Source organism: Gallus gallus, chromosome 2, assembly GCF_016699485.2.
Source record: "Gallus gallus isolate bGalGal1 chromosome 2, bGalGal1.mat.broiler.GRCg7b, whole genome shotgun sequence".
In the NCBI taxonomy this organism is placed as follows: domain Eukaryota; kingdom Metazoa; phylum Chordata; class Aves; order Galliformes; family Phasianidae; genus Gallus; species Gallus gallus.
Window position 1 is genome coordinate 113116056 of NC_052533.1, and position 26479 is coordinate 113142534.

The 26479-nt window shown below is 40.7% G+C and overlaps 1 protein-coding gene across 1 annotated transcript in view; it reads left to right on the forward strand.

Annotated features, from left to right (window-relative positions):
• NKAIN3 (Na+/K+ transporting ATPase interacting 3) overlaps positions 1-26479 on the forward strand; it is a 381587-nt gene that overhangs the window by 25966 nt on the left and 329142 nt on the right. The window lies entirely within an intron of this gene.

Consider the following 26479-nt stretch of genomic DNA (forward strand, 5'->3'; position numbering starts at 1 on the left):
CCTCCTCCTTAGGTAAGACAGGCAGCAGGGAGGAGGAGGAGCTCATAGATCTCTACTGAGGCTATCTATCTGTACTGCGGGGCCCTGATAACCATTTGCTTTGTTTTGCACCACTCTGATACATGAAAGCAGTGATGGGGCTTTTGATTGTGAAAAATGTTCAATGTCAGGTTGAAGAGATCTGAAATTCTTGATGCTTGTCTAGCTCTAGTGTCAGCTGGCACAAATTTGGCATGTGAATTGCATTTACCCTAGGACAGGCAAGATAAACAGACCAATTATACAGACAAAGCCTTCACAGTAGCAGTTATGAGACGGTTTCAGTACCATGTTATGAGATCCAGGCTCACCATTATGCCCATTATACCCAACTTTGATTGTATATTTTATAGAAATTAAGATAACAATGTAGTTATCTTATTGTGGTCCAGGCTAGTATTCTGGAGATTGGCTCTGTCTGTGTGTGTAAATAGCCTGGTTTACACAGACCCAGACCTAGACAGAACATTGGTTTGCAGTGCTTTGCATCTCAAACAATGAAGGATTATACTTAAAAAAATGAGAATCAACATCTCAAAAATTTAAAAAATGAACAACTTTCACTGTCTAGTTTTGTTCTTCTCTATGCATGAAATAAAATGGATGTATATAACAAGGTTGTTTTCATGCTTGCTGGTAATGCAGATATCAAAAACTGTAGCATGGACACTATATTCTACATCAGATAATATGGAAAGCTGCGTAACATTTAACTGTATCCTGAAGTGAGGAATGATACAAAGGTCCCGGGAGAGTCTGAGGGCAGCGTTGGTACTCATCTTGCTGCTTTGGCTGGTGTCACCACATAGGTTTCTCAGTGTTTTTTGGGGTGGGAGTTGGTTTGCTTTATTTTTCCCCAGTGCAGCTGCATCAGCAGTGAGATCGATGGGAAAGAAAAAATATGTTTTTTCTCCTTAGTAGATTACATGACCCATGGTAGGTGAGGACAGCAATTCCCGAAGGCCACCTGGATGCTTGAGACCACAGTTCATATGGAGGGAATTGTGGGAGTTGCCAGTGCAGAATATGAGTTGGGATATGTGATACGTGGGATCCTCATGACTTACACTATTTCCTGATTTGAATGAAGAAAGGAAAATAAATACACACATTAATACTATACATCTAAGACTGTTCTAGTTTAAGTTCTGCAAAGTTTAGAGTATGTTTGATGTGTTCCCAGCTTCATCACCCTTTTCATGCCCTACTGTGACTTTGCTGACTCTCACAATTATTCTCACCATTCACCAGCGATCCTTCCCATCTCACATTTCTAATCCTTTCAATCCACTGAAGTCCTACTGTGACTACATGCAGTATCACTCCTACGTCTGGTTGTGTGCCATCGGAAAAAGAGGAACCTCATTAAAGGAAACAATGTTTTGTGTATGTCCAAGATCTTGCTTCCCTTTTCGGTTTGTTTCTTCCACATGTGTGAGCACTGAGTGTCTCCTGGGCAGCAGCTGTACAAAATCTATCACAGACCAGTTTCTTCTTGATGACTTGTTTTCTGCCTAGTAGCCACCTCGGGGCAAATGCTTCTCAAACCACTGAGTCTGAACAAAAACCCTGGAACATTTGGAGTAATTTGAATTCAAAATGTTTGGCTTGGATCCACTTCTGTATTTCACTCTAGAGCCTTTCTTCTTCATTACTAGTGCATTAGCTGTAACATTTTCCTTGTGGTGCTTTTGGTATGCTCTCTCGCCTATACAGAAGCTCTAAGAAATCACACAATACTCTGAGCATCATTACTGCAACCAGCTCAGAGTGCAGAGCCCAAGTCTGTTCTACTGCTTTTTGTGTCTGTCAGACTGCTTTTTGACACATCTACATGATGCTTATTTCAGAAAGGAGGCAGCAAAACTGAATGTTGTCCAAGGAGAAGAGCCTGGGAGCAGCTCCGAGTTCAGTAAACAGTATTTGCTGCTTGTTTAAATCAACAGTGCAGCAGGTAATGAAAGCTAAACATGGAGTGGACTGATGTGGCTCTCAGCAGAGCTGGCTCTGAGCTTAGTGTTTGCGTGAGTTTCTGGACCCACCAAGTAGTTGCAGTGTCAGTTATAGGAGGGGGGCTGATGCTGCAGGTCCCCATTGCTTGCTTCATTCTAAATGCTGGAACTCAGTGTTAACGTAGTAAGACTGTCATGATTCATGGCTTCAAGCATCACCAGAGAATGCTTGGGAGCAATGCAGAAGACGGCTGCTGTGCAGCACATCCGGCTCCTACCACACTTCCAGGCAATTTTCATGATGTAAAGAAAATAGAGTAATCTGACAACAAACACAGTTCTATCACGTCTGTTTCCTTGGGTCCCTACACAAGATGGACATACAGATATTGTCTTACAGAGAACGGTTTGGGTTGGAAGGGGCTTCTAAAGATCATCCAGTCCAACCCACTATAATTCTTGTTTCACTGTGGACTGATTTGCACTGCCAAGGGCAGGACTGTTTGGCAAAGTCAGCACATCTCCATTGTTCCACTGTTCTCTAATGTGTCTGTGAAGTCCTGACGGGTGTGTGATGCCTCTGCTTGGTCACACTCACGTGTCAGGAAGGTGAGGACTCCAAAAGGACATGTAAATGTACAGAACATTAGATACTGCTCTGGGACCGTAACTCACGGCCTTGGGTTGGAAACAAAAACAGAAAAGGGAAGGGCAGAGGAACATTCTCAGAATGCATTAAATGTCAATTCACTACTAACTATGACAGCAAGACTATTGTCTTCCTAAGACAACATTTGGATGAGATTTAACTCAGTTAACTCAGAGCCTAACAAGCAGTACGTAACGTTTAGATTGGGCACGGTATTCTAAATACAGTAAAATTTCACAGTTAGCAAGTTTCCAACCCTGGATTCAAATTTAACATTCAAATTAATTTGAGGGTCACTTTTCTGATTAGAAGGCAAGGGCAGAAAGCAGAGCAAATTATCATTGCATCAACATTTTTTTCCCACAGATCACTTAATTCCACTGGCAGGTACTTTGCAATACTTTGAGTTTGAAAGAACAAATTCTCTTTTAAATAGCTATTTAATATTCCCTCTTTTTTCTTCTGTTCTTTTCTTCTTCTTTTTTATTTTTTTATTTTTTAGCTGTATGACTGTTTCTTACACTGACTCTTAGAAGAATTTAGTTTCTGCTGCTTATAGTCCCATTAATTTCCCCATCTGATTTTCCTTCTGCTCTCTACCCAGAGATCTCCTTTTGCCTCTCATTTAGCTCTGAGGTCAGGCAGCACTTCCATTTGATCAGCCAGTTTTGTGCTCTGTAACCCGTTCTATTGTAAGCAGCCTCTTAGAAATGTATTTCTGCTTTGTTCACCTGAGAAATGCTCAGAACTACGTATGCTCAGTCTTTAGAAACACTTTGACGTGTGGTACATGAATATTGTCCCTTCTGGCTTGAAATGTTTCCAGTCTGCCAATTCTTAAAGTACTCCACGAACCAGTTGGAAGAAACAGATGATCTCTTTTGCCTTTATGTTCTCCTGTGATTTGGCGGAGTTGCCATCAGTGAAAAGGAAATGTAGAAACAAAAGGACAGATTGTATCCATTTCAGACTCTCAGGATTGTGGCTTAAGAAGACATCAACAGCAATCTCCTTTTTTTTATTAGTTCTCCCCTACTTAAGCCTGCCTAGAAGAGTGTTCCCATCCTGGTGTCTTTTGTAATCTTTTTTAATTAGGCACATAAGAGCCCATAAAGACCCAGTAGAAAGCCCAAGGCACAGAGCAGCACTTCTCTGCAACCCCGCTGCCGGATGGCAAGCTGCCACCGCCTGCCCCCACCTCGGCGCTGCCTTGCTTTGACACAAGATTTATTTACTGAAAGGACAGTGTTTTGCTTTTCGGACTTATGTTCTTTCTGATTATAATTCTTCCGCAGGTGCCTCTGTTGGCTTTGCTCAGGATGCCTAGGGTGTATGCTCACCGTGTTCCTACCTGTTACTTTTTGGGTGGCGTAACGCTGCCTCTTTGTGGGCACAGTGTGTTGCGTGTGGTGGTGGTGTTGCTTTGACCTCGAAGCCCGGCATTTTGGAGGCTTGCAGATGCCATCTCCCCACATATTAAATATAAATCTGTTTGCCTTGCAACATTTTTATGTCTTGTTCTGCTCTGGCAAGACTTCTGTGAACCAATCAGATTGCATAGGTAACAGGAACATGAGCATTTCAAAGACAGACACAACTTTGTATTACGTGTTGTTATAATCTTATATTAATGATATGTCTGAAAGAAAAGGGAAGACGGGTTTTGAAGGTAACATCACTCTGAAATATTTCTTTTGAACACAAGATATCACCAGCCGCGCCTGCACGGCCCTGTCAGTACGCCTGCTTGGCTGCGCTGAGGCCTCCTCATGAGCATCTACACTGATAGATCTGGAATGCCAGAAGTAACACCAGGGGACAACTCTGCCCTCACACCCTGTGCCATGCTCCTCCTTTGGGAGCACCAAGATCCTCCCTGGGAGGAAGCACAGCACAGCCAGCAGCAGTGCACCGCTCCTTCCATCATACGACTAATGGACACCAAGCTAATGCCTCTTTGACTTTCCCCTTTGCTCTACCCATTCCTGTCTACATCTTTTATTTTCTCTTTTACAGCTTAACAGTCATTCAGAGATACTCTGCCTCTAAGCTGGAGCATATACATGTATGAGTTCAGTTCTTGGCAGAAACAAAGACAGAAATTCCATGTTTATATGGGTAATTGTTTACATAAACATGTAAACCTAATAGTGGCAGAAATGTTCTACAGCTGGAGAGACCACCTCCAGATGTGACAGTTTACTCACAGCATCTTTGCAATTGCCTGTTAAGGAATTGGCACAGTGCAGGCTTATGTTTTCAGCTACTTAATTAAGTTTAGTTCTGTGTCTTGTAAAGCATCAATGGATGTTGTCATGGGTGAAGCAAAACTGAGCGCACGTCCAGCTCTTAGGCAGTGATCCAAGTACATATGTTTACATTCAATGGACAAATGTCAGCCTAATTTGTGTTTACTTTCAATAATACTGAATGCTTAAGTTTTCAGTGAAAGCAGTTCTTCTCACGTACATTGTGGACCTGTTTTTTTTTCTAATGCAATTAGAGAATGACTGTAACTCTAATTCCAGTTTTCAGACTGTTAAATACCTATCTATTCTCCAGTGGCTTTAGTTTCAATTAGTTGTATTGATTCAAGCTTATAATTCTGCCCTAACACAGATCTCTGTTAGAAGCAACTTCAAAACTAGGATTAGCTTATAGAAATGACATTAGTTATTGGGGATGTCAACAAGTAGACTCCTATACTATCAGTTTATGAGCATGCATAGTTGAATATAGTAATTTTCTATATGGATTGAGCTAAATATTGTATCCTATGAAGACATACTGGGAGAGCTGAGCCTGTTCTGCCTGGAGAAGAGAAGGCTGTGAGGAGACCTGATAGCGGCCTTTCAGTATCTAAAGGGGAGCTATAAGAAGGAAGGGGACAGACTCTTTAGCAGGGTCTGCTTGGATAGGACAAGGAGAAATGGTTTCAAACTAAAAGAAGGGAGATTTAGATTGGATATAAAGAAGAATTTTTTTATAGTGTGTAATGAGACACACAGGTTGTCCAGTGAGGTGGTGGGTGCCCATCCTTGGAGACACTCAAGGTTAGGATGGATGGGGCTCTGAACAACCTGGTGTAGCTGTAGGTGTTTCTGTTTATTGCAGGGGAGTGGGACTAGATGGCCTTTAAGAGATCCTTCCAACTCAAACGATTCTATGATTCTGTGACCATTGTATTCATTAGTTTTGCGTTAATAATTGGTAATGAATTCTTAAATTTAATTAGTAATTGGTAATTTACTCCCAGCCTCCAGTATGGATCATGGGGATTTTCTAATGCAGAGATCTATCTTCATGTTTCATGTATCTTTCATGTGTTTGTCTTCTACAAACCAATCTAATCTTTCTGAGACCTTTCTGGAAACTCTCAGAATCCATAATGTCCTGTATCAGGAATTTCAACAATACGTAATGTCCAAAAGAATTTGTGGTGAGGGGCTTTCACCTTTTCTTTACATCTTATCATTTCGTAGATCTCTGTCAAATGCTCCTCAGTTTTGTTCTATTTCCAGTTCGAGGAATTCATGTTGATTGTTCCATATGTGACAACCATTGCCTATTTTTCATCATTGCTGTTCCAAATGATGTCAATTTTCCAAGTCTGTTTTGCTATCCTTTGGACTGGGATTACTACCTTCCATATTAATGTCTTAATATATCTTTTTGTCTTCTTCCTACTTCTTTCCAAACAGTTGGTCAATTTTGCTCGTTTTTCTTTTTACCACTGTGAGGCACTGAGCTGACATTCTTATAGAACTATTTATTATAACTCTGAAGTTCCATTCCTGAGTGGTGATAGCCATCTGAGAGCATATCCTTTTGCTTTCTATAGTTAGAATTGTTCTTCTTCTTCTTTTTTTTTTTTTTAATTCTTCTTCTTCTTCTTGGCATTACTTCTCATTTCCCTTAATTGAATTTCATTTGGCACTGTGTTGCGCATTATTGTGAAGGTCTTCTGCAACTCCTCTTAGTCAGCCTTCATTTTTACTTCTGAGAATGATTTAAAATTTTGTCCCTTTGATTTCATAATCATTTATGAATTTAGCAAATGACATAAGTTTGAGCATTTGTCCCCTATGGGAACTCCATTGGGGACTCCTCTCTTTTGAGACTATTAACCATTTGCTGTTTTCTTCAATAATCCAGTTAGTTTTATGAAGACCTTTCCTCATATCCAAAAGGCAGCTTAGTTTTCAAGGAGGTCTTTAGGGGAATTTTTATGAACGTCTTTTGGAGATCCAAGCAATTCACACGCCTCCCCTTAACTCCTTTACAGAACTAGAAGGGGTTTTTGAAGCATTCCTTCCCTTTTCACATCAGCTGCTCCTGAATATGGCTCAGTATTGACTCCATATGCAGCAAACCAGATCCTAAGTACCACAACAATCCCCCAGAAATGTACTGAAAATAACGTTATGGCAGTATCACAATACTACATAAATAATGCAATGTTTTTCATCTTAACAGGAAGCAAGGAATCTTAATATTAAATTTTTAACAAGTTTCAAAATATTAAGAAACCCTAACATGTGGTGAATGCCAAATCCTACCAAAGAATCAAAGGTAAGTTGCAATGAAGTGAGGCTCTCACATCTACAGATAGGAATCTCAGTATGAATGTAAGTTCAGAGCCAGAGGAATGGTGCTTGGGATGTCCAATCACCAACATAAGAATACTTTAATAAAAATAAGGCAAGCAGATATATCAAGCTTTCCACTCTGTTCCTGTCCCCATTCCACTGTTCTTAGTCTCCTTTTTGCACTCCACACTTACCTGAAGCATCCTGACCATGCCCTGTAGTTAGTTCATTTTCCTGAAGCTGAATGGTCCTTTTGCCAGTGTCTCTTCTTCTTCCCCGAGCATTTCTGGTTGGGCCTGCATATGTTAAACACTTAACTTACAAGCCTCAGTGTAAGCATTCAGAAACCTAACTGCTGAAGTCTATTTGTGTTACTCTGTCTCCTCTGGCACTCCGCGTGTAATTTTCCTGCTTGTTGTTTGGGCTGGAAGCAATCTGTTTGCTCTGTGCTTTTACACTACGTGGCATAATGGGGTCTTGGTCTTTGAGCAGAGTTCCTGGGTATTATGGGAAGTTTCTCTGTGTTTATCTGGATGCCCATTTATTCTGTGAAGGGCTACAGCGTTTTGCACAGTACAGTATTATTCCCCAGTTTTTCCCCAGATACCTCCAGGAAGTGCATCACATTTGCTGACACTGAGGCAATTTTAAGTGAGAGGTTACACCCTGCAATGCTTATTTCAGCTGTTTCATAATTGAGTTCCACTAGCACCAGTCTTGGAGATTTGTTGCTATTCATTATATCACTCTGACCAAAACTTTTTCTACTGACACTTCAATTTGAGACAATGCTGGGATGCTGCTGCTACCATGCTCTACCGTGGGCCTGAGCTCCTGCATATTGCAGTCCTACGTGCCAAAGATGGATGCAAAATCTTCTTTTTTTCTTCCATCTCCTTCTCTTTCTGTACTCTTTTGTGCCTTCAGCACCTCTCAGCCATGCAGACTGTCTGGTCAGCTTCCTCTTCCCTGTGTATTTGGGCAAGATTTAGTATTAAAGTTTCTGGAGAGTTTTTCTCAGACTTACATTGTCCTGCCTTACAGGGTTTTTTAACCTTTAGTCTGTCAGAGTTTGTTATTTTCTATTTTCCTTGTTTGGGAGTGATGTCAACTCAACACCGTCTTACTCTTTGTGGTCTCCTTTGCCAAACTCTAATCCTACTCATCATTTTGGGTCCTTGAGGGGTCAGGAGAAGAGGGAGGAAGGAAGGAAGGAAGGTTTTAGCAGATACTGAACAGGATTTATGACATCTCTGTCAAATGGTGCTGGGACAGTCAGCTATGCTGTGTCAGATGCCCAAGCTTCTTTCTCAGTTTCCCAGTGATGACAAAACCCATGATGCGAATGTGCTGTTATTTAGGTGTGCGCTTCACACCTCAATGATGCCACACAAATGACGTGAAAGCAGATTCCTATTCCTGGACTGCTCAGAATTTGTACTTGGTTTGCAACCCAGCAACAAGCATTCGGTATTTTACCTCAAGTGCAAACACACTGGGAGAGGGATTTACTTTTATTGTGTGTCTGTACAGCAGCTAGCTCAGTAGGGTCCTGATTTATTGGCTGATACTGTTAGCTACTGTTGTAGGCTAAATAATGACATAAATAATTTATCATAGCAGGGACTATGGCAGGGGGCATTTGCAACTTCTGGTATCATTTCCTCCACTTCTAACAAAGTAATATCTACAAAGAACAAGCAAGGAGAGTAGGAATGAAGGCCTTCTTACAAGGTAGGACACTAAGTTAGAGCACCACATACTCTTCCATCACAGCAGCTTCGTCACTGGCTGTAACATTTCTCCTTCCCGCTTCTTCTCCCATTTCTCTTCACTCTCATTTTTCAATTCACCTTGAAATGTACAGAGAATTATGTATGGCACATTCTACCAGCTCTCTAAATTGGCAATGGTGAAACCAATAAACTAACATTTTTATGACTCAGTGCTGCTACCAGCAACAAGAAAACCTGTTCTGTCTATTGAATTCTTCTACATTCCCACAACAGTGCTATATCCAAAAGTACAAACTGATTTGATTTCTTCCTCTGCACTTTTCTCTTTTTTTTTTTTTTTTTTCATTTTTCTATTTTCTTTTTTTATTCTTTTTATTTCTGTGAGGTAGCAGTGCATAGAAATATGAAATGATTCTCCTTGCTGTTTGAGATCAGATCCCATCAACAGATTTTTTTTTGCTAGTTAAATACTGATACACGTCCCTAAAAGGGAAGAATGCTCCAGTTAGCTGCCAGTTTCTGAGCCAGGATGTGCTGAAATTCTACCATCAAACACAGAACAATAACTATCACATGGTTACTGCAGCTCGTCAGGATTTTCATTGCTCTCATAATCTATGGAAGGACTTTGTTACCTGCCTACAAGGAAACGATGAGCCATTACTCAAGATGCTGCATGTGCAAAGGGGAAAGGGAATTGAATCAGTAAATAACTAGCTTTTAAGGAAGCTGTTGAAAACAGATGGGAAAAAAAAAAAAAGAAGAAGAAGAATGAGAATTAAAAATTGAGAATGCTAGACGAGAAATCATTTTGTGATACTAAAACCACTTTGCAATGGGGAGGAGATAAGAACCTAACTAAGCAAAGATTAAAAATGGTAGTCCGTTAAAGATCTATATAAACATGATTTTTCAGGGATCATGCAAAAGTGTTTTGAATGATGAAATTCATGGATCTTGGATCACCGTGTCAAATTAATGAATACAGACATTTTCCCTACTTCGTGTTGGTATGCTTTATTACAGAAAGCACTTATTTTTATCAGGAAATGCTGTTTGGTTCTCAGTTACTCCCTCATGTTGACTCAGTTTCTGTCTGAAGGTGGCTTGGCAAACTTAAGAGCTGGAAGTGAAGGAATTCCCCCTTGTTTGCCCACACATGTTCTGACAACTTTTAATTAAACGTGTTTGTGTATCACCCACTGTGGTCACTGTGGACCTCCAATATATGACTGAAGCCTCTTGGTGCTACTGCAATAAACTAAGGACTGTCTATCAGGGTTTTGTGATTTCAGGAGGTATGGTACAACAACTACCGGTGTCCACCATGGTGTGGCCCCTGACATACGCAGCATTTCTGGGTAAGTCCAGGACATTTGTGTGATATTTTACTCACTCCCAGTGCAATGGATTAGGATGCTGTAACTTAGAAGCATAGAACTGTCTTGAGTTGAAAGGGACACTTAAAGGCCATCTAGTCCAACACCACTGCAATGAACAAGTACACCTACAGCTACATCAGGTTGCTCAGATCTCAGTCCAGTCGGACTTTGAATGTCTCCAGGGATGGGGTATCCACCTCTCTGGGCAACTTAAGCCAGTGCCTCATCACTCCTATTGTAAAAAACTTCCTCCTTTCATATCCAATCTAAATCCCTTCTCTTTTAGTTTGAAACCGTTTCCCCTTGTTCTATCACAACAGACCCTACTAAAGAGTCTGTCCCCTTCTTTCTTATAGCCCCCTTTAGATACTGGAAGGCTGCTATCAGCTCTGCCCGACTCTCTCAGGGCTGTCATAGTAGGGGAAATGTTTCATCGCCTGGATCATGGAGCAGTTAAGAGAAGCCTTTAGGAAGCTACGTGCCCATTGAGGCAGAAGCTATGTCATCAGTTTGGGGTGCTCCAAGGGTGCTTAGTGAGTTGAATGAGACCCGGTGTGGTTCTGTTCCTGTTACAAATTCAAAATGGCCATTTTATGGTTTTCTGCTGATGAGGCAGCTGAGTACTGATGGCAGACATTGCAATGAAGAAAAAGCTATGTTTTTTAAATTAAAAATGTAAATCCAGGCATGGATTGCTGGTGGAGGTTCAAGTTTGGCAGTGGAGAAACCGTCTGATTCCTTCAATAGGAAAATAACAATTTAATACAACTTTTACACTCATAATTTAATCATGTACAATTTATATAGGAGGCAATGTAAAGTGTAAATTGTAAAGCAGTGCAATCAACCATTGACACCCTCAGTGCTATGGCCCTGTGGCTGCGGGCTGCTGTGTTTCCAGGTGCAGTGGCCAGAGGCAAACCATTCTGAGCCGTGATACCCCTTGTGACTGTGCCAGAGGGAAGCACTGTAAAAAATAGCAACTGTAGAAGTAAGCTGGTTTATTTATATTTAAGAGGAGGCAGTAGGATCAAGTTCATTGAAATATATCAAGTGGAGAGAACTTGCAGTTATATAGAAAGCTGTATGTGATATATATAAAAAACGCCTTTCTACTTTGAATACTCCATTTTCGTTCTATAAAAAATGATACTATCATTGTTATCCATCGTTATTCAACACTCTCTAAAACAGGACAAGAATCGCTCTGAGTTTAAAAGGACCAAAAGTGATGGACACTTTAATGGCTTGGCAGTACATATGCTGGGGGTAAAGATGTAGTTGCGTAAAACTGATAACATGAATTCATTTAATCATCAGGCCCAAGCACAGGCCTTATGAGGAGCGGCTGAAGGAGCTGGGATTGTTCAGTCTGGAGAAGAAGAGGCTCAGGGGAGACCTTATTGCTCTCTATAACTACCTGAAGGGAGGCTGTAGTGAGCTGGGGATTGGCCTCTTCTCTTGTGTGACTAGTGATAGGACTAGAGGGAATGGCTTCAAGCTGCGCCAGGGAAGGTTCAGGCTGGACGTTAGGAAATACTACTTCTCTGAAAGGGTGGTCAGGCACTGGAATGGGCTGCTCAGAGAGGTGGTGGAGTCACTGAGCCTGGTGGTGTTCAAAGAGCGTTTGGATGTTGTCTTGAGGGACGTGGTTTAGCGAGAACCATTGGTGAAGGGCGAATGGTTGGTTGGACTGGGTGATCCTGTGGGTCTTTTCCAACCTTAGCGATTCTATGATTCTATTATTAAGAACAGAAACATATGGTACAGTCTAGGTGCAATTTACAGCCTTTCCTTCCTTTCTGCTGCTTGTACGTTTTCTGTTACCCTTCACTATACGTTATTGTGCTACTGCATGGTGTTTCTGGCTATGACTTTTTGTCTGAAGAAGGGAAGAGAGATGGAGTACCTACAGAGCTTATTTTTTTGCACTTTGAGATCAGACTATATGTGCAGGGTTCTCTGGAATATCCCCCTTTCTCTAGTGTATTAAGAAGCATTTTTAAGAGACAAAACCTCCATTAGTTTTTTGGTTGTTTTTGTTTCAAAATGTACTCCCAGGCCACGTCCCTATCTGTATCACAGCTGCAATGTAGTAGTTGTCCATCTCTAGCTAGGAAACATCCAAGTCTAAAGCTGGGTGTAATCTATCATCCTTGCAGGGCAATAAATTAATAACGCAGTTGAGTCAGTATAACCCTCTCTCCAGACCCTTTGCGTTTCTCTGTGAGCTTTCTGTTGTATATCTCTTTGTTTTGAAGCCACTCTTCTGTTTCTTGTCGCAGCATTATCTTTTTCCTCTTTCACATATATTTCTTCCTTTTCTCAAACTCACTTCTTCCATGAATTATTCCTGCCTTGCTCTCCTCAGCTGTCAACTCCCTTCATCCATCTGCTCCAGACCCTGTCTGTGCCATGCACAGGGACTTCCACATCTCAGACTGTGCCATTTAGGGATAAAAAGATATCACTAAGTTTAGAGTTAGTCAGTGTCCCTCATTTGCAGTCCCTCTCACACAAGCAGGTCTACATAAATGGATAATGCATCATCATTAAGCATGTAGTAGACCTGCAAACACAATGAAGACGGAGATGTGATGACCAATAGATCTTTTTCTATCTCTAACTTTTATTAATGAGCCCTAAAAATGCACTACTCATTAAATCTTATTTCTTAATCATGCTAGTGCCACTAAATAGAAATGTATATGCTCCATCTGGATTATTACAGAATGCAAGAGAATGGCTAAGCAAATTCTACATTTAATTCACTCTTTTCTTTAACACAATAAAGTAAATTAAAATCAATGATTGATTGTCTTTGGGAACATTATCATCAGGGCTGAATACATAAACAATCCACCAAATGAAAAGCTATTTAATCACATTCTTTACTGTGTGTATCTCAGCTAGTGTATTATAAGCCAATAAATGCTGTTTATTTAATTCAAAGAGGAAAAGAAATGTTTGACCATTTATGCCACATCATAAATGCTTTATTTTCTTCATGTTCATTTAAGAAAATGTGTGACATGTTAAAAAAAAAAATATTTTAAAATATCTGTCAGCGTGCACAGTTTTCAGCAGTATCCTCACAAGGCTTAGTGCAGTGTAAGGGGACAGATACACTCTGATGTTATTACTCTGGTTTGGGCCTGCAGTGAAGCTGCAAGGCCTGATTCTTTTCAATTGGGATGCATTGTGATGAGTGAATGTATCATGATATCATGGAAGAAGTCATATGTAAGAAAAGAAGGAGCAGTAAAGAGGATGGAGTCAGCCATTTGGACTAGTTGAGATTTACTAACAGCCAATGTTTTAGTGAGAAGATGACTGTCATATCTTTAAGTTGTAGTTTTGTAAAAAGTCAACTTCTATTTCAGAATCTCAAACCACCTTCCACTGGGAGGTTATGTGCAGCAAATAGTTATGCTCAGCAGTCCTATGGTGTGCTTCACTTCTTTGTACTTCCTGGAAATGACCACGAAGGTGATTTTCCATCCTCATACAGGAATTGCACTTGACAAAGGACGAAGACTTGAGAAGCCACAGCCACTGGGCCCCCCTTGTCCCACTGCAATTACCAAAATTTGACACAAATAACAGCAATCTAAAATGTTCTCATTTGCTCTGCAGGCAAACCTGATGTTAGCTTTTTCAGGCCGCTGGAGGGAAGGCAGCAGAGAAGTGGTTGGGAATTGTTCTTCCTTCCCTCTTCGCTGTTTGTCACACAGCTGACAATACATTTCTGAGCATGCTGCCTCCTGGTCCTGTGCATATAAAGTTGGGTTCCTGGGATTTCAAACATCCGTAATTATGCACTTAAAATGTATTGTTTCCAGATGGTAATGCAACCAGTTATTTCAAACAATGAAAAATCCAGTGATTTAATTGTTTCTGACAGATGAGTAGGAAAGCTGAACGAATAGAAATGCGTAAAAAGAATACTAGACAAGGACACTGGTAAATCTTAACTATAAAGAATTTCTGGAGAAATGTGGGTCTGAAGCCTTAAAAATGTATTTCCTGCAAATAGACTTAAGGAAACCCAAAGTTAAAAGTTTGGAATATTTTCAAAGTCTTCTCATGTGCACAGATATGATTAAAAGTTGTATGAGCAAAGGAAACTGCACATATTTCTTCTTGAGTGCATAATTTGATTCTGGGGCTGTGAGAGGGGATGTGCAAAGGTTTTTCACTTTCACCGTTCCCTCCAGCACGGAGATTACATCAAGAGCACCTCGAGCTTTCTGTGTGTTTCATAAACCCAGAATCACCATTAGTATGAGCAAACGCATATAGGACATGTCTCTTCTGTAAATTTTTTTTGACAGAATGTGAGTTCAGTAACAAATTTTCAAGTGTAAAGACCGCTGCTCAGCTCTGTGGTCAGGGATGCACTGCGTCTTTGTGGTCTGCAGGTCGAAGTATTTAGGTGCTTCCAGTTACAAGAAATATCCTTCTCTTAACATCGGAGACCTAAATGAATGCAAGAGTAATTAAAATATTCAGATCATCCTGTGTTATAAATTCTCACTGTTCCCACGTGCTGCAGAAGGAGAGGGAACAGCTCACCAGTCTCAAGTCTCCTCCTTTTCCTGAAAACCCACTGGTGTGAGCAGGCTGCAACTTGGGGCAGCATCTGGGGAGTTTGGTGGTGAATCCCAGAGCTCACAGCTCTCGCAGCCCCATGCTCTCATCCATGCACTGGGCTTCCCACCGGGGCACGGCCTTAAGTGAACGCAGATCTCATCCCATGAGTGGCCATGCAAGGAATGTCAGTTGTGCAGTTTCCATCCTCTTGGCTGAAAAAGCATCTGTCACATAATGGTGACTTTTGCATCATGTGACTGGGATTGTATGTTCGTGGAAAAAGACAGCACTATTGTGTTCTTTCTATTCCTCTACATCGAGGTGTGTGTCCTGCCCTGCCAAGAGAGCCCTAGGACATGGGCTTTCCGCACACTGTAACATTATCCATGTAGCTATCAAGCACTTGGTGTATTCCAAATCACAAACTATTTTTCATTTCCATGAAATATGTATTTTAAGGTATCACTCAGCAAGCACTACAGTATACATAAACAAGAGCATCTTTTTTTACTGAAAAGTATTTATTTTTCTTACTTCCCTTTGTTAGGGGGCATATTGGAAACAGGAAAAATCACGCAGCAAACAGTGCACAGCTTGAGCAGAGAGCCAGAGCAGCCCGGAGGTGCAAGCACTCACACGCACTCTGTACTTATGGCAATTTTAAATGAGATATACCGAACCGCGATTGTACCAACAAATAAGAGCCCCTAGGACAGTTGAGACAGTCACAGATCAGGCATAAGCTGACTGCGGGAGACAAATACCAGCTGCCAGGAGAGCAGTGGCATAAGACATGCTGTGCCGATTCTCTGCATTAATTGGCTACCCCGGCTTTAGAGCTGCTTTGTGTCGCAGCGCCGTGCTAGCCAGCTGCAGCACAAATCTGGGTTTGGTCTCCACAGCTCTTCACAAAAGCTGCGCTACTGATTGCACCACCATTGGCTTTTAAATTCTCTATTTACTACTCAAGACCTCACTACTAATGAACACTCCAGCCCCTGGAACTGTGCGGTTTTTGATTGCCTTGTCTCAGCCTCCCACTCAGTGCAGCTTGATCTGCTTTGGTTGTGTTAGCATAAGCAGAAATAACACAACACAGTTGGGATGGGATGTTTTAACACTGCAATTCTGCGAGCAGTTCAGTGCTGCTGCCAGAAAGAGCAGCCCTGCCCACTCCCTGGTCCCAAATGTTTGCTCTTGTCCCTCTGTTGCTCCCTGCCTGCTGCCAGCAACGCCAAGCAATGAACTAAATGGGAGAACGAGTCCACTTCAAAGTTAACTTGAGAGAAAAAAAACAGTAATGATTAGTTTTAATCTAGATTAATTCAAATTGGTTTGCTGTTCAGCTATGAGAATGCTTTTGTCAGCCAAAAGAAGAAGGCAGTTCTGGAAGAGCAGTGGTTTGTGTTTAGAGGCAGACAAAGAGCAAGGCTGCTATTCTTGGCTTAGACTTCATAAAGATCGGGTATAAATGTGATTGTGTTCTCAAATCTCCTTAAAATGGCACTATTATTCTCTTCTTAGTGCTCCTTATCTCTCAAACCTCTCACTTGAGGTCTTTTCAAAAAGCATTCATTTAAAAGTGTTTTTATCAGCCCTTTCCATGTAAAGTTTAAGCCGGAGTACGAAGATCATATCAATGTTCAACAACTGAAACTGGTTTATTGATAGTACCTAGCACACAAAATACACTTTTCATGGGACTGTCTTTCAAGTGAATAAACATAATGTGATCCTCTTTATATACTCAGAGAACATTCTTTGCATATACAGCGATGCTGATTTCCTGGAAAGCACATGCTCACAAAATGCAAGGATCGCTCCTTTGCTTTGGCTCCCAGAGATGCACCTGGTAAAAAGCATATGGTTTTACTGGAATCAGGAAGAAGGTGGATGTGCAGACAAGATAAAAAGCTGCACAATTCTACCACCCAGAACCGTAGGCACTTTGCTTCAAAATCCCACCCAGCAGAAAGGCTAACGAGCATAGTCCGTCACCCGGAGGAGCAGAAGTTGTTGAATGAAAAGATGCCATTTTTAACACAGCTGCTTCTCTCTTACCTTCTTAACAACTCTTCTTTGTCTGCTAGAAAGTAGCTGATCAAACCTAGCACCACGTTTACTGAACAGCAATCATTTCATCTTAAATTGCACATTTTTTTCCTGATGACACTATTCGCTGTGCCACTGGGAACACAAGGGTTCGTTCCCTCAACCAAAGAGCAGTGGCGCTGCCTGCGATGAGTCACTCTGCATCCCAGCCTGGCTCAAATAACCTTTCTGTTCCTTAGGGCTAAAGAATTCCTTCAGAGGAATGAAGAATGAACCACAGGTAGGTCAAATTCATAGCCAGAAGTTCACTGCAGTTTCATTATGATATTGTTAAGTTCCATGTTCCTGCTGAAAAGATGACATTTTCTATTGAATAGTGACATTTGAAAATATAAACCAAACATATTACCTTTCCTCTGAAATATTTGATTCTGCAAACAAGTGACACACACAGATATTTCTGATTCTGCGGGCTTTGCCAGAAGCATTATACAAATTGTTATTTGTTGCAGAGGTTTAACCCCTTTTTTCCCCTTCCACAGGCAAATGGATAAAAATGTAGAATCATGAGCTAAGACAATGGTACAAGCCTTCACTTGGAGAAGAGAAGGCTCCAGGGAGACCTTACTGTGGCATTCCAGTACTTGAAGGGAGCGTATAAACAGGAGGGGGGAACAGCTGTTTACAAGGGTGGACAGTGATAGGACAAGGGGGAATGGTTTTAAACTGGAACAGGGGAGGTTTAGGTTGGATATTAGGAAGAAGTTTTTCACACAGAGAGTGGTGACACACTGGAACAGGTTGCCCAAGGAGGTTGTGGATGCCCCATCCCTGGAGGCATTCAAGGCCAGGCTGGATGTGGCTCTGGGCAGCCTGGTCTGGTGGTTGGCGACCCTGCACATAGTTGGAACTCAATGGTCATTGTGGTCCTTTTCAACCCAGGCCATTCTACGATTCTTTATGAAAGTTAGTTTTTATGTTTACCAGGGAAGAACTGAGACTTGAACTGAGAGCCAAAAGGTTTAGTTAGAGAAACACAGTCTCTGCCTTGAAGTTTTATATAAATATATCGGGACATATCGGAAAACTTTCTTAAAGAAAAGCAGTGGAATCTGACACTACAAATGCAAACGCCCTCAATTGCAAACACAGCCCTCATTTCAGATTACCAATTTCAAAATGTTATGTGAAAATCCATTGCAAACAGTGACCTCAAACAAAATTTAACATCTATAGCAATCTGTATCTGTATACAGCTTTGTTAACCACGACATTAAAAATGAACTGGGACTTCGGTTAACAGTCACAACACTGTAAATTGGTGTGGTACATCAGAGAATCTGGCCCAGTGTGTGTCACAGTTGCTTAATTCATCTAAGGTTGGCAGGGCTTCTTTTTTACTTAAATGTATTCACACCCATGCAAGCTGTCAAATTGGAATTACACTTAAGTGCTGAGGCAGAGATGCAGCTGCAGCAGTGATGGGAGCAGGGGGCTCACTGTGCTCCCTCCCACCCTGCCCAGGACTCAACAGGAGACCCCTCAGCTGATGGCTTGGTCCTGTCCTCTCTGCATGACCTAGCTTTTATTTGGGCTTAACATTTCATGTAATCTTAAATGACTTGAAGATAGCATTCTCATTTTAGTGGTGGGCAAAATCAGCTATTGAAGAGAATGACCTCACAGCCGTAAATGATGAAGATATTATCTATCATCGCAGCCCTATTCTGTCTGCTGCTAGAGCAAACTCTCTTCATTAGAGGTGGGAATAAAATTTGCAATAAGGTATTTACTCTTTTCTCTGGAAACTTAGCCTTTTCTCTATTTGTTTTGCTTCTTTTTACTATTGAAATTTATCTGTGAACAGTCTGATTTTTATGTGTTGGCCTATTATTCAGTGTTATTCAGTGAGTTCTTTAGGCAACGGTATTGGAGTTTATGCACTGCTCCTGAAATACTCACTCTGGCCATTTTTCTCAAGCATGAGCTATCCATATTTTGTTATTTGTTCATGGCAACACTCAAATAAATTTCCAGAGATTGCTTTCATTTCCCTCTGAGCATCTCCCATTCTGAGACGTCTAACTTAGAACAGGATACCCAGAGGCTTCCATGCTGTCCAGACATTTTATAAAATCACTCCTGGTGACATAATGGATTTCTGCCTCTGATACCTCTCCTTCCATTCACTCGTGATGCTGTTTTAGTGTTACAATTTCTGACAGCTTTCCACAATCCAAAGGGATTACCTGGTATTCTGTCAAGTTCTGGTACTTCAAATGTCTATGCATCATCCAGTTCCTTTCATTAATTTATCAGCTTCATTTCAAAACTCATTGACTTGAATTTCTTTTCCCGATAGCTCTTGGGGAAAAGTGCTCTAGAATCTTATTCCTTTGTTGGCTGGAGTCCTTCTAATTCCCAGCATTGAGTCATCATCAATGTATTATCTGATATATTCATCTTTGAATGATGGGACTGAATTTTCTTTTCTTTAAGAGCCTCCAAGTTAAGAGCTTGATGTGATAATAAAAATTTCCAACAACATATTTAAGCATAGCTCTGTAATTTTCAGGAACATCAAACAAATGCAAAAATATATGACTGTTATTAGTATTAAAATAATTAGCTGTTACTCAGCTTCTCAGACAGTATTGGTCATCCAAGTAGAAAATTCATCAGTACAACCTTCTTGGTCAGTATATAATATGGCCGATTATGTTTAACAGTCAGAGTGCGTGCTATCAGCTTCTGGAACGGGTCCAGCCTCCTGATCTATGATGCTTATCCTTACACATTTAACAGCTCTATTTCATTGTGGAAAGGGTCCTATTTATTTTTCTTCATGCAAAGATTCCTGTACAGTCACTAGACTCCCAGAGTTGGACATATACAACAATTATCAGCAAACACGATAAAATCATTATACATGATAATATATGTTGCTAGTAACATGGACACATAACAGCGTGTATACCGACTGGCAATTCCAAGACTATGAAAGCATTACTATCTACAACATGCAGGAAATTAATAGAGAAAACAAAGGAATAATGTCATAAACTAGTCTCAGACTAATGGCCAGTCCAAGAAAGAAGTTCACTTTGGAGATTAGGGGGATATCTGCATTGTAGACTTCGTATGACTACAAGCATAACACTTAGTTCAAATTTAAAGAACTTAGAAGCCTACATTCTCCACATTACAAGTTGTAGAAATCTTTATGCCCTGTCCCTGGAGGTGTCCAAGGCCGGGTTGAATGGGGCCCTGGGCACACTGGTCCTAGTGTGGGGGTTGGTGGCCCTGCCTGTGGTGGAGGGAGTGGAGATTAATGGTCCTTGAGGTCCCTTCCAACCCGGGCCATTCTGTAATTCTGTGATTCTGTGATTGACAGGAACATCTTATAAGTTAGTTGTTTAGGAGCCTAAAATGGAGAGTGGTTCGCACCTTCCTCCTCTCCCACAGCTCCTACACAAAGATCATTTAAATGTTATCAAGGTTTACTCTCCCCACAGGTAATCCAGTAAGTGTAACAAAGGAAATCCTGTCTGTAAATTTCACGTAAGTACATGCAGGGCAGTAGAATACTTTCATTTTGTTATTTATTCAGATATTCACAGTCTGAATTGTGTTCCAGTGAAGTCAGTTATGGAAATTGAAAATTGAAAATGTATTTATTTCAGAGCGATACATAATTATATACTTCTAGTTTGCCTGACTATTTTAAATTACTTTATGCAAATCTTATTTTCAAGGATTATGTATAGAGTACAATTAGATGAGCTCTTAAATAGCTAATATAATATAATTGTGGAATTATTGTGTGTGTGCATAGCGTGCATATAAGATCCAGATGTTAATTAGTAAATCAGGTTGATTTAGCAAACAGAAATTTGTTCTGTTTGAAGAGAAATTGAAAGACGAGACAATTGCTTCCTGAAAGTTATTGTTTATACTATGAGCTCACTAAAAGGAAAAAAAATTAACATAGAAAAAATGCTTTTGTAAAAAAAAGAAAACACCAATTAAGTTATATGAGTAGGAATTCATTGCTCTCAGAATCTGGTCTGATTACTTTGCAGCAAAAGACATGAGATGTGAGACTAGTAGTGTGTTGGAACAGGCTGCCCAGAGAGGTGGTGGAGCCACCATCCCTGGAGGTGTTCAAAAAATGTGTAGATGTAGCAGTGAGGGACATGGTTAATGAGCATGGTGGGGATGGGTTGATGGTTGGATTTGATGACCTTAGTGGTCTTTTCCTACCTTAATTTACGTAATTCTATGTTTAACATCTAAATGGTTTGTGCAATGGTAAAGCAGCTTTATGTAGTCACTTGTGTATATCACTGCATTTCACCAGAAAGTAATGGAGTTAGGGTAGTTTGCAACAGATGCAGATGTAGTTCTGTAAGCCTTCTTCTGAAGGATACAATTGAGTACAGAGACAAAAAATCAGGGAGTTTACAGTTTCCCTGAACCAAAATTCATCCCTTGGATGGATGCTATTAACAGGTTTTATCCAAAAGGTAACCTTTCACATTGTGCGAAAAGAAAACTTGAGTTAAAATATTTCAGCTTTGTAGACATAACAAAAGAATGTGTTTTAAACTACAAATATAATAACTGTAATTTAGGTCAATTTTGTTATTTGGCATCAAGCGGACAAGTCAGCTTTGCCTTTTCTATGAAAAGCTGACATTTAATGTCTGAAAATAGCCAGAAAATGGGCGTGAATTACTCAGAGAAAAACATTGCCTCTGCTGAAGCTTAGAGCAGAAACTTTAAAAACAATCAGGTGGAACAACCTGTCATCTCAGCCCACAAGTCCTCTTCAGGCCTCAGCCACGTGCTCATTGCTTGCCCTAGTTCCCACTGACTTCAGCAGGAGTTGAGAGCATATCCAGAACAGGAGATATTGCCTGTATTTTCCACTGTGGCAAAACCTGTGCTGTGACCTGTGAGGGCTTATCACTGATGGCCAGATCCAAAATCTTATTCAACAAGTCACAAAAGCCAAGCAGAGTATGAGAGCAGCAAGCATCACAAGAATATTTCAGATACCCTTTGGTTGTGAATAACACAGCTGGTATCAGTGCCATCTTTAAAAAACCCATTGCAAGAGCCTCAGTAAGTGATGGAAAGCTACCCATTCTGTACTCCATTTCAGATAATATAAAATCAGCTTAGTCTTTTGAAGGAAAATCCTCTGTACTTTCCCACATAAATATCTACACAGTGAGACAGCTGAAATATTTTTAAACAATGATGTTTTAAACAATGATTTTTAAACAATACATCACTGAAAGTGTTTGTTGTCGCATACTGGCAGTTGGATACCTGATAAGCTGTCCATGATTTCAGAGGGGAAAAATACTCACTCCCCATGGCCGTAGGAGTTCCTGTTTATTCTCGTTGTGAAAATGTCAGTAGAAACATTCTAAGCGTCTACTCTGCACTCCTCTAAGGAAATGCTTCACCAAAACTTATCTCTTATAAAACAAGAAAACACTCTGAGGATAGAAAAGGCTTCATTTATCGTGTAAATATCCCTTATCCTTTGAGTAAATAACTGTCTTTCAATGGCTGTTTATGGAATGCTTGGTTACTGTACCTTCACTCAAGTTTTTCCCTGTTAATACTGAGGATTGTAGCAATGTTTATTTACACTCCATCATTCAAACTGAATCACTTAATGACCTGTAAATAGCAATAAAGAAGCCTTATTGCTTGTCAGCTGTTTGTTCCTTTATTTAATAGCAGAGAGTTGCAAGGATCTCAACCTTTATTCCGGTCCTGAGTCCCCGCTTCCCCTCACTTCCCCCCAGTCATTTAAAACATTATCGTTAACATAAAGCAACCCAACATCATTCACGACGAACATACATTTCCATTCCATGAAGTACTCGTGTTTTAACGAAGAATACAGTTTCCCAGCAGCAGGTGCTAACATCAAAATGAAAAATTAAACCATTACATTGTATATCTGTCTTCAGGAGGATAAATTGAAAATAGGTTTTACAAAAAACTCCGATATTATCTTGAAACACTCATTTGTTTTTAAAGGTATATTTAATTTCATGGGGTTTCTACTTTGCTTGAGGTATTTCAGGACTGCTTGGGGAATACGCAGGGTAATATTATTCTAAGCAATTACAACATGCTGCTGCCAGAAGTGTGACCTGTTGATAGCTATAAGGAGGTGTAGTTTGATCCCTGTATCCTCTGTCATTCTGGAAAAGCTTAGAAAGTAATTACAAAGCTTCTAATTTCCTGTCTTTTTGCATTATATATCAAAAATAAAGGTGAAATCTGAAGCCATGGGAATCTATTCTTAACCTCTGATTCTGCAGACCCTGAGCATACTTACCTAACTTTTGCATGTAGGGCAACGCTCAATGTATGAAATCAAGTCAATACACAGATCTAAACTTAAGGGAGAAACTGAAACTCTAATTTATTCTTATCAGTAGTTGCTTCTGAGTAACATTCACGCCAATGATGGCAAAGTCAGACTACGAGGAAAGTATTTTTTCTGTGATGGTTATTGTTGTCTAAATGACATAGTTAACAAAGCGCATCTTCTGAACTCTAGGTCAATGATGACAGCAATCTGATGCAGTTTGAGGAAAGCTCCAACACAGGCAGGTGATTGTATGGCTTTTTAGATGAGCAGTATACAGTTACAGAGCTACAAGGGCAGTCAAATATTATGAATTTTATTTTGTTCTCTTGATGCGAGATCTTTTACTGATGGTTTTACTTCTTGAAAACTTCTGTATGTTTTATTCTGAAGAATATAACCCATCAAATTAGAAATAGGAATAAACTTATAGGTGATAAAGTCTTTACTACATAGTTGTAATACCTCTTATAGATGTATGTGAGCATATTCTACAAAAGTGAACAACTTTGGTTTTCTGCTTTGAGTGCATAAGATTAAAAGCACCAGATCTGCAGGCCTACAATTACAGCTTTAGCAAAGGAATCACACAATTATATCAGGGTATGGCTGTGTCTACATAAACGTATCATAAAGCTTTTGAGTAAAAGCTTTCTTTTCAAGCAGGCTAAATTTGCATCCACACAGTACACCTTGTTAGGCATTAAGCTACTCCACAAGGCTTTTTAGTGTTTACACCATTTTTTACCTAGTTGGTATGCACAGTGCTATATTAGGGTTGTCTTCATTACGAAGCTGGAATTGAGTTTCTAAGGTTTGATTCTCAGCTTCTCTACCCAATTCATGGATAGACAATTCTATAAAATATGGTTCTTCCTCTTTGCTTTGTGTGTTACTTTTACACTGCACTCTCTGATATATTCTTAGAATCCTATATCTTCTAGTAATCATGCTTCAACTTTCAGCTCCCTTTGACCCACCTTATCCTGTTAATGCTGAGTGCTTTCAGCTGCATGGCAATTACATCCTAACACTCAGATCCTTGTGCTCATGTGGAAGTCATGTTCTACAGCATTCTCTTGTTAATTAACTTTTTTAATGCTTCCCTGACCAGATAACAGGTTTTTGTTTGTGAAACCTCATACTCAAGAAAATCTGCTTCAGAAAATTGCCTTTTTTTTTTTTTTTTTTTGTAACCTCAGGATCAGTTTTGGATAGCTGGGTGACAGATTGCAAAATACTTCAGGAAGAGGAAAAGGCAAACAGTGCAACATTAAGAGATTAGTAGAGCTCTACATCCCATAGGGGGTAGGCAAAGATGCAGGTGGTCTGGAGAAGGTTTTGTTGTTTTTTTTTCCCTTACTCTTTAGATTTCACTTCTTTGACTTATTTTTGCATGCTCCAAAAAGTAACAGCTTTGGAATTCAATTTCAGAAATTGTGAAGATGGGTCAGTTAAGCTGTCTATACAAAAATACTCCTTTTTCTCTCTCTCTCTGTTTTTTTTTTCTTTTCTTTTTTAAAGGAATTTTCTGCCTTTCATATTCTGGAAGATAGTTTGAATGTTTATTGTTTCTTAAACACATAATTATCCAGAGCATGGACAGGTCAAGAGCGGCTTCTGCATCCTATCCAGGCCTTCAGACAGCTCTTCCTTAACAAAGGCATGGTTTTCCATTCAGACACTACCCTAGTGCTGGAAGGCATCTGCTTTCTTAAGAGAAGGAAAGATAAAGGCTTACCTACTTCCCAGAAGAGTACTACACGTGGAGATGGAGAGAGGGAAAAGAGTTACGGACCTCATTCCGCTGACATGCTAGAAGTGTCTGACTGTGGTCGGTACAAGTAAAATCCCCTGTCGTTTCCTTTACCTGAAATTAACAAAATGCTTGCTATCTAAAGACATCTGCTAGCACATTACCTATTTCAGCAGAGTCCAGAGAGATGACACCTACTCTAATCCTTCTGTACTGAAAGCCAGTTATCCACAACTGTTTCCAGTTCAGGTTAGCACAGTGTATTCTTGGCAACTGTCACCTTTTCAATTTACTCCCATTCATCCTTCAAAATACACATTCCCAGATCATGTAACTTTACTAAGTTTAGCCCTATGAAGAATTTTATCTCAGAAGCCACACAGAGAAATACAGAACTCAAGTTATTTTATTCAGGTGTCACGCATCGCACAGCACAGGGTATATCTGCACTCCTCACACGGAGGACCAGTCAGATACATATCCTGGGTGAGCAGAACCTGGTTCTTATTTGTCTGTTTTTCTTTTGTCCCTTTGGTGTGGTACATAGAACCGCAACAATGCTTTCCGACTTAAAGCCCATAAAAAGCAGCTTTCCAAATGTAGTATGGCACAACAGAACTTTGGGGAAATTTTGTAATTATTTGACTGTCGCTACCATTTAATGCATAAATTAAAGGTTTCACTTCTTTCAGGGATACAATACTGCATATTTCATGGAGGCATCAGACACCTCGCTAAAACGCCTCACAGAAGATTCTCTTTTCCTCTGGGCAAGCTTTGCGTTGCTTGGCAGAGGCTGGTGTCTCGGAGCAGCAGCAGCTAGCACCAGGCTGCAGGAAAGCACTTTCTCTAAGTGCCTGAATGCCTGTGAGAAGTCACCTGATTTACCCGTACTTTGTTGGAGAGGAAAAAAAAAAAAAAGAGAGCGGTACTGACACATTATCCATCTGTAAAAAAGAACACTGTTAAAGGAAAACGTGCACGTTTTTACCTATTTTCCTTTGGCCCCTCCGTGACCAAAACGTCTCAGCCATTGGGACACGGCCTTCTCTACGTTCCCCTCAGCGCCCATTGAAGGCGGGTAACAGCCGAAGACACCCGGCCCCAGTCGCCCCGCGCAGAACAGAGGAAGGGGCTCTCTGAGCAGCCCCCGCTGCCCTCCCCGCCCCGTTCACCCACGGCTGCGGCAGCGCCTCAGGAGGCAGCGCCGTGCCGCCAGGAGCCCCGAGCCTCTCCCCCTAAGCGCGGCTCTGCGCCTCAGCACCTGCACCGGGACAAGGAACGGGTCGGAGCGCCACCCCCGCCCCGAACAATGGCCCCGAGCTCCCTCG